Below are 12,039 nucleotides of genomic sequence, written 5' to 3'. Positions count from 1 at the left end.
TAATAATTTCAGCTTATCAACCAATCATTTTTCCATTGACTTGCTCATACAGTCTGTAATTTTTGCAGTACAAGTATTAGGATGAAAATCGGTTGCTAGGTTAGTTCCTTTCTCTTGCAAGGTAAGGAATAGTTGGATAATCGTCCTTCAACGATCTTTTGTTAGTAAAGAAGCTCTAAGAGAGTAAGAGTGCTGGTTTGATTTTAAGGAGCATGTTTCTTAAGAGTATAACCTGTGGCGCTGAGTTGGTTCATGTATGCCTACCAGAAGGAGAGCTCCTCATTCTGACAAAGATTGAACATTCATAATCCATACCTAATTATAGGATACCGATATAGAATGTGACTATACTTGAATACCTTCAGATTATAATGTTGAGATTTGCTTTAACTTCAACTAAAAAGGCATCGGCTAAAGAAGCCCTCTAGGCTTGTCAATCTAACACATCAAGGACTTCCTTGCAATTTGCAGTTTGTTCAATGATTTATTAATTCCTAGAATTACAAGCAATTTGTCTATTTGTGTTATATGTTATCTTTGGTGTTTAAACGACATGCTTCTTTGTGTGTTAGTATAATTAACAATCTTGAGACAGAGAAAGGATCGGAATTTAATTATGCATTCTCATTGGCCCAGAAGTATCAACATGCTGAAGTTGGTGCTCTTGCTCACATGCTCAGGACAGCCCCACCAGTACACCAAGATTCAAGCTGATATTCATCATGCTTTCAAAGCATTACCACCCACATGATGTTAATTTTGGCACTGGTATTGGATTTTTTATGGCACAGAGCGCATCAGGTGCCCTCTAAGAGTTACAAGGAGATGAAAGAACTACTACTCTCTAAGAGTGGATATCGGGTGATTCAAGGAAGACCTTTAATCTTAGCCCTTGGATATCAAAGGTAGGAAACTTTTGAATACTTTCAGCATATATAATGCAAGGTAGATTATGTAGAAAAATTAAAGAGGTTGCTGGGTGATGATAGCTAAGTATCCATAAAAAGATTTGACTATTACTTTAAAACCTATTAGCTCAAATGTCAGAGCATTGCGCTATGCACAAGATATGGGTTCGATTCCCACATAGGTTATGAAATAACATGTTAGTAAGAACCCTAAATATAAAGGAGAAGAATTCAACACAACAACAATCATGTAGACTAAAACTATAGTTGAAAATTGTGACTAATGTGATGCAAACTAGTGTTATTTTTTTTTCTTGTTTTTGTTAGGTCATGCCGGCTAAAGAGCAAAATCACATCCTAAAAGCATAACAAGACCATGTAAACAAGAAGTGCTTGAAGCTTATCTAGTAATAGGAGCCTGTGTGGGAGTCGAACCCACATTTTTGTGTATTTGCACACACAATACTCTACCAGTTGAGCTAGCAGGCTATCTTGTTTCAAACGTAATTACAAATATTCTACTAGTGCAAGCAAACACCCTTGAGTCAAGTAAATCGGCATAACTCATAAAGTAATGATATGTTGACATACCTCTAGTGACACATTGGTATAACACTAATAAATACCTTTTGGAACTCTAATGACATGTTTCCATAACTCTAACTCACACCTTCTATAACTCTAACGACAGAATGCCATAACTCTAAATCTGTAATTGACACTTACCACAACTATAATAACTCTTACTTCATACCTAATGCATTGCTCCCCTAGTCAAATTAGAAACAAGTTTGCTCATAGCTAAATGGTCATGTTGCCTTGATTTGCAAGTTCCGTACAAAATACAGACTTAGATATTTCTATATGTATGCATAAACAAAACAGAAGATAATCAACACATTCTTTTCAGATACATCAACATTATTGCCGTAACAAGTTCACTCTAACTACCCACATATTCTCATGCACATAGGAAAACTATACTTGACTGTTGGTGGTGCATGCACATACCTCTAACTACAGCTTCCTACAAGTTCAAGAATTGGTATAACTTGGACTAGTTTCTATAGCTCTAAACAAATAATGCTAAAACAAATATTTCTAAAATGCTAACTCTAATTACTACTTCCTATATTTTTCTTAAAAATATTACTATAACTTTAAGTAGTACACCCTATAACTCTAAACGAGCATTTATAGACCTAATAAAGTGTGGACATAACTCTAAATATTACTTTCTATAACTTTAAACAAATGTTGCTATAACTCTAGCTACTACTTTCTAGTTCCTACAACTCTAAGGAAATATTGATATAACTAAAATGACTAGTTCATATAACTCTAAAAAAGAGTTGACATAAATTTAAACAAGCAATGTTATAACTCTAAACAAGTTGACATAACTCTAAACAAGTAATGTTACAACTCTAAATAAACATTCTAAAATGCTAACTCTAATTGTTATTTCCTACAACTCTATACAAATATTGCTATAACTCTAATTAGTACTTCCTATAACTCTAAACAAGCAAATGTTTAATTACTATTGCATATAACTCTAAACAACTATTGCCTTTAACTCTAATTTTATTTCATAATACCTCTAAAGAAGTGTTTTCATAATTCTAATTACTAATTCTTATAACACTATACATAGCTTGTTGTAACTCTAATTACTAATTCTTATAACTCTAAAGAAGTATTGTTGTAACTTTAATTACTATTTTTCATAACTCTAAACAACTATTCCCCTAACTAAACTACCATTTCCTATAATTCTAAAGAAGAGATGGTGTAACTCTAATTAATGCCACCTATGATTCTAAACAAAAGTTGTAACTCTAATATGTAATTTATAAGCTGAACAAGATTTCCTGCAACTCTAATCACTTGACCAATCTACTGAGCAGCAGAATAATCGACCACATTCAGTCGATTAATTAATATAATCACAGTAATTTTGTAGCAAATCCAGTTTGTAATGACATAAATTCTTATATTTTGTATTGCTTACTCAAATGAATTTTGGAATTCAGATGTAAAATTTGAATCAAAATTCTAAAAACAAATTAGAAAAGATTTCTAAATACTAACCTTCTTCTGCAATATATATTGAATGAGTTCCTCGATCACTAATTCTGATCTCTGAACAAGTAAGAAAACTAAAGATGCTCTGTTTGCATTTGATCGATTCGTTTATTCAGATTCATTGATTGTATAGAAACCAAAAAATTGTTCTTGTGTAGAAGAGAGAAAAGATGGTGGCCGGTGAAAAGATGGTGGGAGAAGCTTAGAAAAGTGCGTGAAGATGATAAAACAGGTTTACTAAAGATTAGATCTCAATCGCTGAATTTGGTTAGATCTAATGGTCCATATCCATTCTCATTTCTCACCTAAATAGCTTTCTCATATATATATATATATATATATATATATATATTATATATTATATAATAATATAATATATATATATATATATATATATATATATATATATTCATGTTCTTTTTATGATGTTACTTGTATTCGTGAAATTTACTCTAAAATTTAATTTGTTAAAAATAGTTTCCTAGTCCACAAATTGTGTTAATTATTCAACTACCTACATTTCTTTTTAATGGTTAGTTAGGAAAAATTAGAGCAAATTTCTTTTTAATGGTTAGTTAGGAAAAATTAGAGCAATGAAATAATATAAAAATACATTCTCCTTCTATGTCAATTGACTCAATTCCATTCTAATATATCTCCGTCATTATTAATGTCATTAGAAGCTATAAAATGACAATTCAAATCATCTCGAAATTCACAATCAACCATTATTAGTATTATTATTTGCAAAGTGAATGATATCAATTAATCCAGTATAGTGTTAATAATATTGTGAAAGTTTAGTCAAAATTATAAATAATAGTAGATTAATTTATTTTTAAAAGTTTGATTTACTCCACGCAAGGCAAAGATATGAGGAGATATTGAGTAGTTTCCCACTGCCGCAAAACACAGGAAACTTACTAACTGCCACAGTTTGTATTTAACAAACTTTATGGTTTTTTTTTAATTTATTTGAGGGGAGACAAATTTTATGCAATACTTAATAAAACTTCATCATTATAAACAGGTGCACATAGAGCATCATGCTCTCTTGTGCACCTACAACTTTGCGCCATATTTCAAAGATAGAAACAATTGGGATTTTTTAGAAAGCCTTATGATTAATTAGTGTCAAAATAAAGCTAATGAATTATTTAGAACAGAGAAAGCAAATAGTAGCTTGATTAATATTTTGCCTTTCTTAAAAAAATTAATCTTTTACCTAGAAAGAAATCATTTTATTCAATGCCTAAAACTTATATTGGGGAGCATCATATCTAAATGCTATTAGATAATATTCTTTTTATTATACTTGTATGATCTTGTCATATCATTATTGTGGATTCTTTTACTATATGTTCCTTTATTATAAATTGGATGTTCATTTATACATAAAAAAATAGATTCTTTCATCTAAATTATAATACCTTAAATTGTAGAGTTAAGCATAAAGTTGAGCTCCAAATTTTGGTGTTTTTCACCAAATGTGTACTCAAGTGTTTTATTTCATCAATTGGGTGCTGAGACAAATTTGGACAATAATTATAACTAATCTCTTTGACTTAATTCCCTCATTATACCCCAAATCATAAACTTTTATCTCCTCTAGCAAATTAAGGCTCAAACCACCATCACCTCCTCATACGACTAGCAATCAACCACCACCATTGCCTTATTGTCCGCCACCACAACCACCGCCAGCATGAAACCCTGGTCGCCACATAGCCCAAAGAAACACGACTCAACCCTTTCCTTTTGGTGATTGTTGTTGGATTTGGTGCTGGTTTGCGGGGTTGTGCTCGGGTTTAGGGTGGGTTTTGGAGTGGTTTGTTGGAGTTTATAAGAGGATTATATAGAAACTCAAAAGTTTGCTTCAAAAGAATGTGAAGAGTCTCTTGTCCCACATTGAAAAGATAAAAGAGAGTGTAAAAGTTTATAACCATTATTCTTCCTCTACCCTTTGAGTTGTGTAGCAATGAGACTTTTGGTGGGTATAAGGTGAGTTGAGTTACCACGTGTCGCCCGGGCCTTGGACCTTGGGCCATGGGCTTTGGGGATAAACTTAACTTTTTGGGTCAATATTCTGTCAAATTTATGACCGTTTTAATCCAGTATTAAGTTACCTTTTTTCCCTTAATTTTTCCTTTAATGTGTCTGTTTTCCCTGATTTCATGCCATAACTGCTGCCATTATTCTTCCCATTAAGTGACCGTTTTTATCCATGTTTTCAGCCTCCTTCTGGTTTTTTTCTCTCTATAAATTCCGAGGTTTATTGTTTCATTGGACACACAAAATAATACGAAACACTTTCTTCTCTACTTTCTTTCTTCTCTCAAATTCTGGGCAATATTCAAGAGCGTTCTCAATATGTTTTTCCATCAACACTAGAAACGCAGAAATCGTGTAACCCTGGAGGTTGATTGCTACGAGTCCGTGTGTTGTTACAGGGTAATATCAACTTTAGGGCAGTGATTTTTTTCACGCCACTGTTATCAGATAAGTTAGATTTAATTGTTTCCAGTTTTCGTTCCTACATTCTAGAATTGAATTTTCGATTTTTATCTGTTTTTCAGAAATATGGCTGGTGAAATTCCTTATGATAATGTGCATATTTTTAATGTTGTCCCTCTTACCAATCCCTTTGTCCCTGATATGTCTAAGTTAGAACGGTTTGATGGGAAAAATTATAGAATGTGGTTTGATAAGATGGAATTTTTCTTGGGTCAGATTGGTGTTGATTATTGCTTGTCTATGATGCTGCTCCTGAGAATTCTGTTAGGGATTTTTTGAAAGATAATAAGACTTGTTGTGGGATGTTACTGCATTATATGACTGCTACCCTTTATATGATTTATAGTAAGTCAAAAAATGCTAAGGATATTTGGGATGGTTTGAATGCTAAGTATGGGACTGATGATTTTGGGACTAAGAAATATGCATGGAGTCGTTGGTTGAAGTTTTCGATGTCTGATGATAAACTTGTGCTTGATCAAGTTCACGAGTATGAACATTTATACACTGATATTGTCGCTGAGGGTATGGCAATTCCTGACCTTTTCCAAGCCAATTGTTTACTCGAAAAATTGCCTTAGCTTCTTCCTGGGAGACTGTTGTTCATTCCTTAAAACATAGGCAGAAAGACTTTACCCTTCAGGATTGAGTTTCCCACATTAAGATTAAGGAGTAGAACCATATCCAAATCAAAGGAAAATCAGTTGATCATTCTTCCTCTTGTGCTAATCTTGTGGAAAATAAGGTTGTTGCAGGTAAAGGACCAAAAGATAAGGGTCAGAATCAGTTCCATGGTACAAGGCAGAATTACAACCACTTCAAGGGAAAAGCTAAATTTAAGGGAAGTTACTTTGTGTGTGATAAGTATGGGCATGCTGCCAAGGATTGTCGTCAAAGGAAGGAAGCTCCAAACAAAGCCAAAGACAGCAAAGCTCAACCTTGCTGAAGATGATATCATTGCTGCTGTGGTGTCCGAGGTCAATCTGGTAAGCAATGTTTCTGAATGGATCGTGGATACTGGTGCAACCCGTCATATCTGTGCCAACAAGGAAATGTTCCAGGACTACAGCAAAGTTCCAGAATCAGGATGCGTCTTCATGAGCAACTCAAGCACCGTGAGTGTTTTAGGCCAAGGAAAGGTTTTCCTAAAATTATCATCCAGGAAAATCATTGCTTTGCAGAATGTTTTGCATGTTCCTGACATCCGCAGAAATCTCATTTCTGGTTCTCTTTTAAACAAAGCTGGGATTAAGTTAGCTTTTGAATCTGATAAACTTGTATTGACCAGAAATGGTGTTTTTATGGGTAAAGGCTTTTGTGATGCTGTTTGTTTTGGATGTTGTTATTGATCATAAGAACTTTATTGCTTCTGTTTATATTGTTGAGTCTGTTTCTATATGGCATTCTAGACTAGGTCATGTGAACGTTGCATCTATTAAAAGGCTAAAACAACTTAGTCTTATTCCCGACTTTAGCAATACTTCTTTTGATAAATGTGAAGTGTGTGTAGAAGCTAAGCACCCTAAAAAAGCATTTAACAAAATTGTGTCCCGTTCCTGTACTTTATTAGAGTTAGCCATAGTGACTTAGGTGACTTTAATAAATCCATGAGTAGGGGAGGAAAGAAATATTACATTGCTTTTGTTGATGACTTTTCATGTTATACTAAGGCTTATTTATTGAGTTCTAAGGATGAGGCTGAAGAGAATTTTCTAATCTATAAAGCCGAAGTAGAGAACCAATTGGACCTTAAAATTAAAAGGGTGAGATCAGATAGGAGTGGAGAATATGATGGAATTTCCCTTAAGAAATTTTGTGAGTCTAATGGGATTATTCATGAGGTTACAACTCCTTATACCCCAAAACATAATGGAATAGTTGAGCGGAAAAATAAAATTCTTAAAGATATGATGAATGCAATGCTTATTAGTTCAGGTATGCCTACTAATATGTGGGGTGAGGCTATCCTTTCTGCTTGTTATGTTCTTAACCGAGTTCCCCATAAGAAGTTAGATAAGACTCCCTATATATGAATTGTGAAAAGGCTTTAAGTCAAATTTGGGTTACCTCAAAGTGTAGGGGTGTTTGGGGAGGATATGACTTCCTGACTTTCAAAGGAGTAAGATTGGACCTAAGACTATAGATGGTATTTTTATTAGTTATGCGTCTAACAGTGCTGCATATAGACTCATTCTTAAGGATGCATCTAGTTTTGGTCTTATTAGAGAGTCAAGAGATGTTGAATTTTTTTAGCATGTTTTTCTAATGAAAGTTATTTACAATCATGCTTGCCTGCTGCATCTTCTTCTACTTTGCATCATGACATTGCATCATCTAGTGAGACCTTAAAACCTAGAAGGAGTAAGAGAGCTAGAACTAAGTCCAGTTTCGAACCTGACTTTATTATTACCTTTCTAGCTGAGAAATAGTGCTTAGATGAGCAAGATATCAATGCATTTGTATTAGAAGAGAACCCGGGAACATATGTTGAGGCCATGAGATCGGTAGACTCAAGTTTTTGGTTAGAGGCTATTAACAGTGAAATAGAATCTATTATGAGTAATAATACTTGGATTTTGTCAGATCATCCTAGAGGTTGTAAGAGCCTGAGCAGTAGGTGGATCTTTACAAAGAAATGCAAGTCTGATGGGTCTTTAGACAAGTATAAGGCTAGACTTGTAGTTGGAGGGCATCGTCAAAAACAAGGTTTAAACTTCTTTGATACTTATTCTCATGTGACCAAGGTAGCCACCATTAGAGCATTAATTGCACTTGCATCTATTTATGATTTAATTGTGCATTAAATGGATGTGAAAACTATGTTTTTGAATGGTGAATTAAATGAGGAGATCTATATGAAGCAACCTAAAGGATGTGAGGTTCCTGGTCAAGAGGACAAGGTATGCAAGCTTATTAGATCTTTGTATGGTTTAAAACAAGCACCAAAACAATGGTATGATCAATTTCATCAAACTATTACTTCAAATGGTTTTTTGGTAAATGATTCGGATGCTTGTGTTTATTCCAAATTTGATGAATTTGGTTCTGTTTTCATATGTCTATATGTGGATGATATGTTGATATCTTTGGGACCAATCATGCTTCCCTGCTGCATCTTCTTCTACTTTGCATCATGACATTGCATCATCTAGTGAGACCTTAAAACCTAGAAGGAGTAAGAGAGCTAGAACTAAGTCCAGTTTCGAACCTGATTTATTACTACCTTTCTAGCTGAGAAAGAGTGCTTAGATGAGCAAGATATCAATGCTTTGTGTTAGAAGAGAACCCGAGAACATATGTGAGGCCATGAGATCGGTAGACTCAAGTTTTTGGTTAGAGGCTATTAACAGTGAAATAGAGTCTATTATGAGTAATAAACTTGATTTTGTCAGACTTCCTAGAGGTTGTAAGGCCCTGAGCAGTAGGTGGATCTTTACAAAGAAATGCAAGCCTGATGGGTCCTTAGTCAAGTATAAGGCTAGACTTGTATTTGGAGGGCATCGCCAAAAATAAGGTTTAGACTTCTTTGATTCTTATTCTCATGTGACCAAGGTAGCCACCATTAGACCTTTAATTGCACTTGCATCTATTTATGATTTAATTGTGCATTAAATGGATGTGAAAACTATATATTTGGATGGTTAATTAAATGAGGAGATCTATATGAAGCAACCTAAAGGATGTGAGGTTCCTGGTCAAGAGGACAAGGTATGCAAGCTTATTAGATCTTTGTATGGTTTAAAACAAGCACCAAAACAATGGTATGATCAATTTCATCAAACTATTACTTCAAATGGTTTTTTTGGTAAATGATTCAGATGCTTGTGTTTATTCCAAATTGGATGAACTTGGTTATATTTTCATATGTCTATGTGGATGATATGTTGATCTTTGGGACCAATATAGACGTAGTAAATGCAACTAAGAGTTCCCTAAATTCTTTTTTTGAGATGAAGGATTTAGAGAGGCGATGTTATTCTTGGAATAAAGATTACTAGAACTTCATATGGGATATCTTTAAATCAATCTCATTATATTGAGAAAATATTAAAGAAGTTTATCAATTTGATTGTGTTCCTTGAAAACCCATATGATTCTAGTATTCATTTGAAAAAGAATAAAGGTGATAGTATATCACAAGAACAATTGCAAAAATAATTGGTAGTGTCATGTTCTTGATGAATTATACTAGACCTGATATAGCTTATGCTGTTAGTAGATTGAGCAGATATACTCACAATCCTAATCGGGAGCATTGGGTTGCCTTGATTAGATTGTTGAAGTATCTAAAAGGCACTATCAATTGGGGTCTACATTATCAAAGGACACCTTGTGTTCTTGAAGGATTTTGTGATGCTAATTGGTGTCGGATAATGATGATATTCAATCTACTAGCGGTTATGTTTTCCTCTTGTGGAAGCTATATCATGGAAATCATCAAAACAAACATGTATTGCAAATCTACAATGGAATATGAGTTTATTGCTTTAGAATTGGCAGGTCAAGAAGCTGAATGGATAAGGAGTTTGCTTGTTGATATTCCATTACGGGGGAAGCTAGCTCCCAACAGTTTCTATGTGGTGTGACTCACAAGCAGCAATTGGGGTAGTGAATAATCAAGCCTATAACGGGAAAAGAAGGCATATTCGCTTAAGGCATACCGTAGTTAGAAATCTAATTAGATTTAATGTTTTATCACTCGAGTATGTAAAATCATAGAGGAATATTGCTGATCCTCTCACCAAAGGTCTTTGTAGAAAAATGGTGCTGGAGTCAGCACAAAGAATGGGTTTAAAGCTTATTGTGGAGTGAATTGTGATGGATACCCTTTTTAGGAGTTCCTAAGTTCAAAGGGTCAAATGAAATCACAAAAGAACTCAAGTTATTGTGTACGACTATCATTCCTATTAATAAAAGTGATGTAGTATTTTGTTTTAATCTACTGTGATATGTGTAAGGTTGAGCATAAAGCTCTTAATAATTTCATAGCCTTATTTGAGGTGGTTTGTGACAGTACAAATTGATGAACTTACCTATGTGAAAGTGAGGGTTACGCCCAATCCCCTATGAGAGTCCAAAGGCTTAGTGTAACGCCCCGAAAATTCATAACCTTAATTAAACACAATTGCTCATACTTAGCAGCAGAAATGGAATTTAAGCCTGTGGGATATGGCCCTATATATACAATGCAACCTTAAATAGCCCTTGATAACTATACACAAATACTCGACTCGAATAATAATAATTTCTCTAACACCAGATACCGCACACTTTCCCTTGAACATGTTCCTTATTAACAGCACACTTGCAATGGCTATGCTCATACCTAAAACAGAAAACAAAACATCATGAGCCGAAGCTCAGCAACATACTATCCTAACAACGTAAATTCATTTCGATTCATTTTATTTGCAAACAGGGAGAAGAGAATATAGTAAAACATATTTCAAATTCGTAATGAAATAATAGCAAAGTAAACATTTATGAATAGCATCTCGATACTTCATAGTTCCCATCATCTTTTCATCTTTTAGCTTGGTAACTGGCGAGTAGAGACATGTGATGACCCTCAAGGAGCCCAGCTCCCTTTTTGGGTACACCACCATGTGATGATCCTCAAGTAAGCCAGTCCTATTGTGGATACACCACCATGCGATGATTCTCAAGGAGCCCGCTCCCTTTTTGGATACATGCTCGCACCAAAATAGCATGCGGTACTCCACAAGGAGCCCAGCTCCCTTTTCGGGTGTACGGCGGGTGCGAAGGTACGTGCATGACCATAAAGTAGATAAGCGTAACATTATACTGCCATAACCTCTTTCACTTTTATTTATCATGTTTCGTTCGTTTAGCATTTATCGGCATAAGCCATAGATCTTTCATGAATCATACTTGAGCATCAATAACTCATAAGATCATCATTTACGAAAATCATTCGAAGGCGATTTAATCCCGCAATCCATATAAAAATCACATCGCAAAATGCTTAACATAATTATAAACATCATTTCATAAACACATTTCGAAGGGGATCGTGGGTGTTAGCAATAGATGTTACCTGGATTCCTGCTTAATAACATTGAAAGTCGGGGGGAGGCTGTAATATCCTTTCCGTTTAATCTAACCATGAAATGACGCAACAAAATATAAATATTCGATTTATTTTAAGAACTGACCTTTATTTATTAGTGTTACTTTTATTATGGAGTATCGTTGGTGACGTTACAAAGATTCATTTTTTAAGCTTTTATAATTAACTTTAATTACGTTACTAATATTTAATAGAATTATAATTTAACTTATCATTTGTTTATACTACTAGGTACCTTATTCAATTTAATAAGTAACTAAGCTTCAACAAGTTTTATAATAATTTAAGTTATCGTGGCCCAACTAATCATAAATTACTAATATTCATTTGTGATTTAGATTACAGGAGTAAATTGATAATTACTAAGTGATGTTATTACTAAGTTTTCTCGTCAATTCGTAATATTATATGTTTATCGTAAATAGTTGTCATACATTT

This window comes from Beta vulgaris, chromosome 5, assembly GCF_026745355.1.
Source record: "Beta vulgaris subsp. vulgaris cultivar EL10 chromosome 5, EL10.2, whole genome shotgun sequence".
Classification (NCBI taxonomy): domain Eukaryota; kingdom Viridiplantae; phylum Streptophyta; class Magnoliopsida; order Caryophyllales; family Amaranthaceae; genus Beta; species Beta vulgaris.
Note: the sequence above shows the minus strand (reverse complement) of the source record.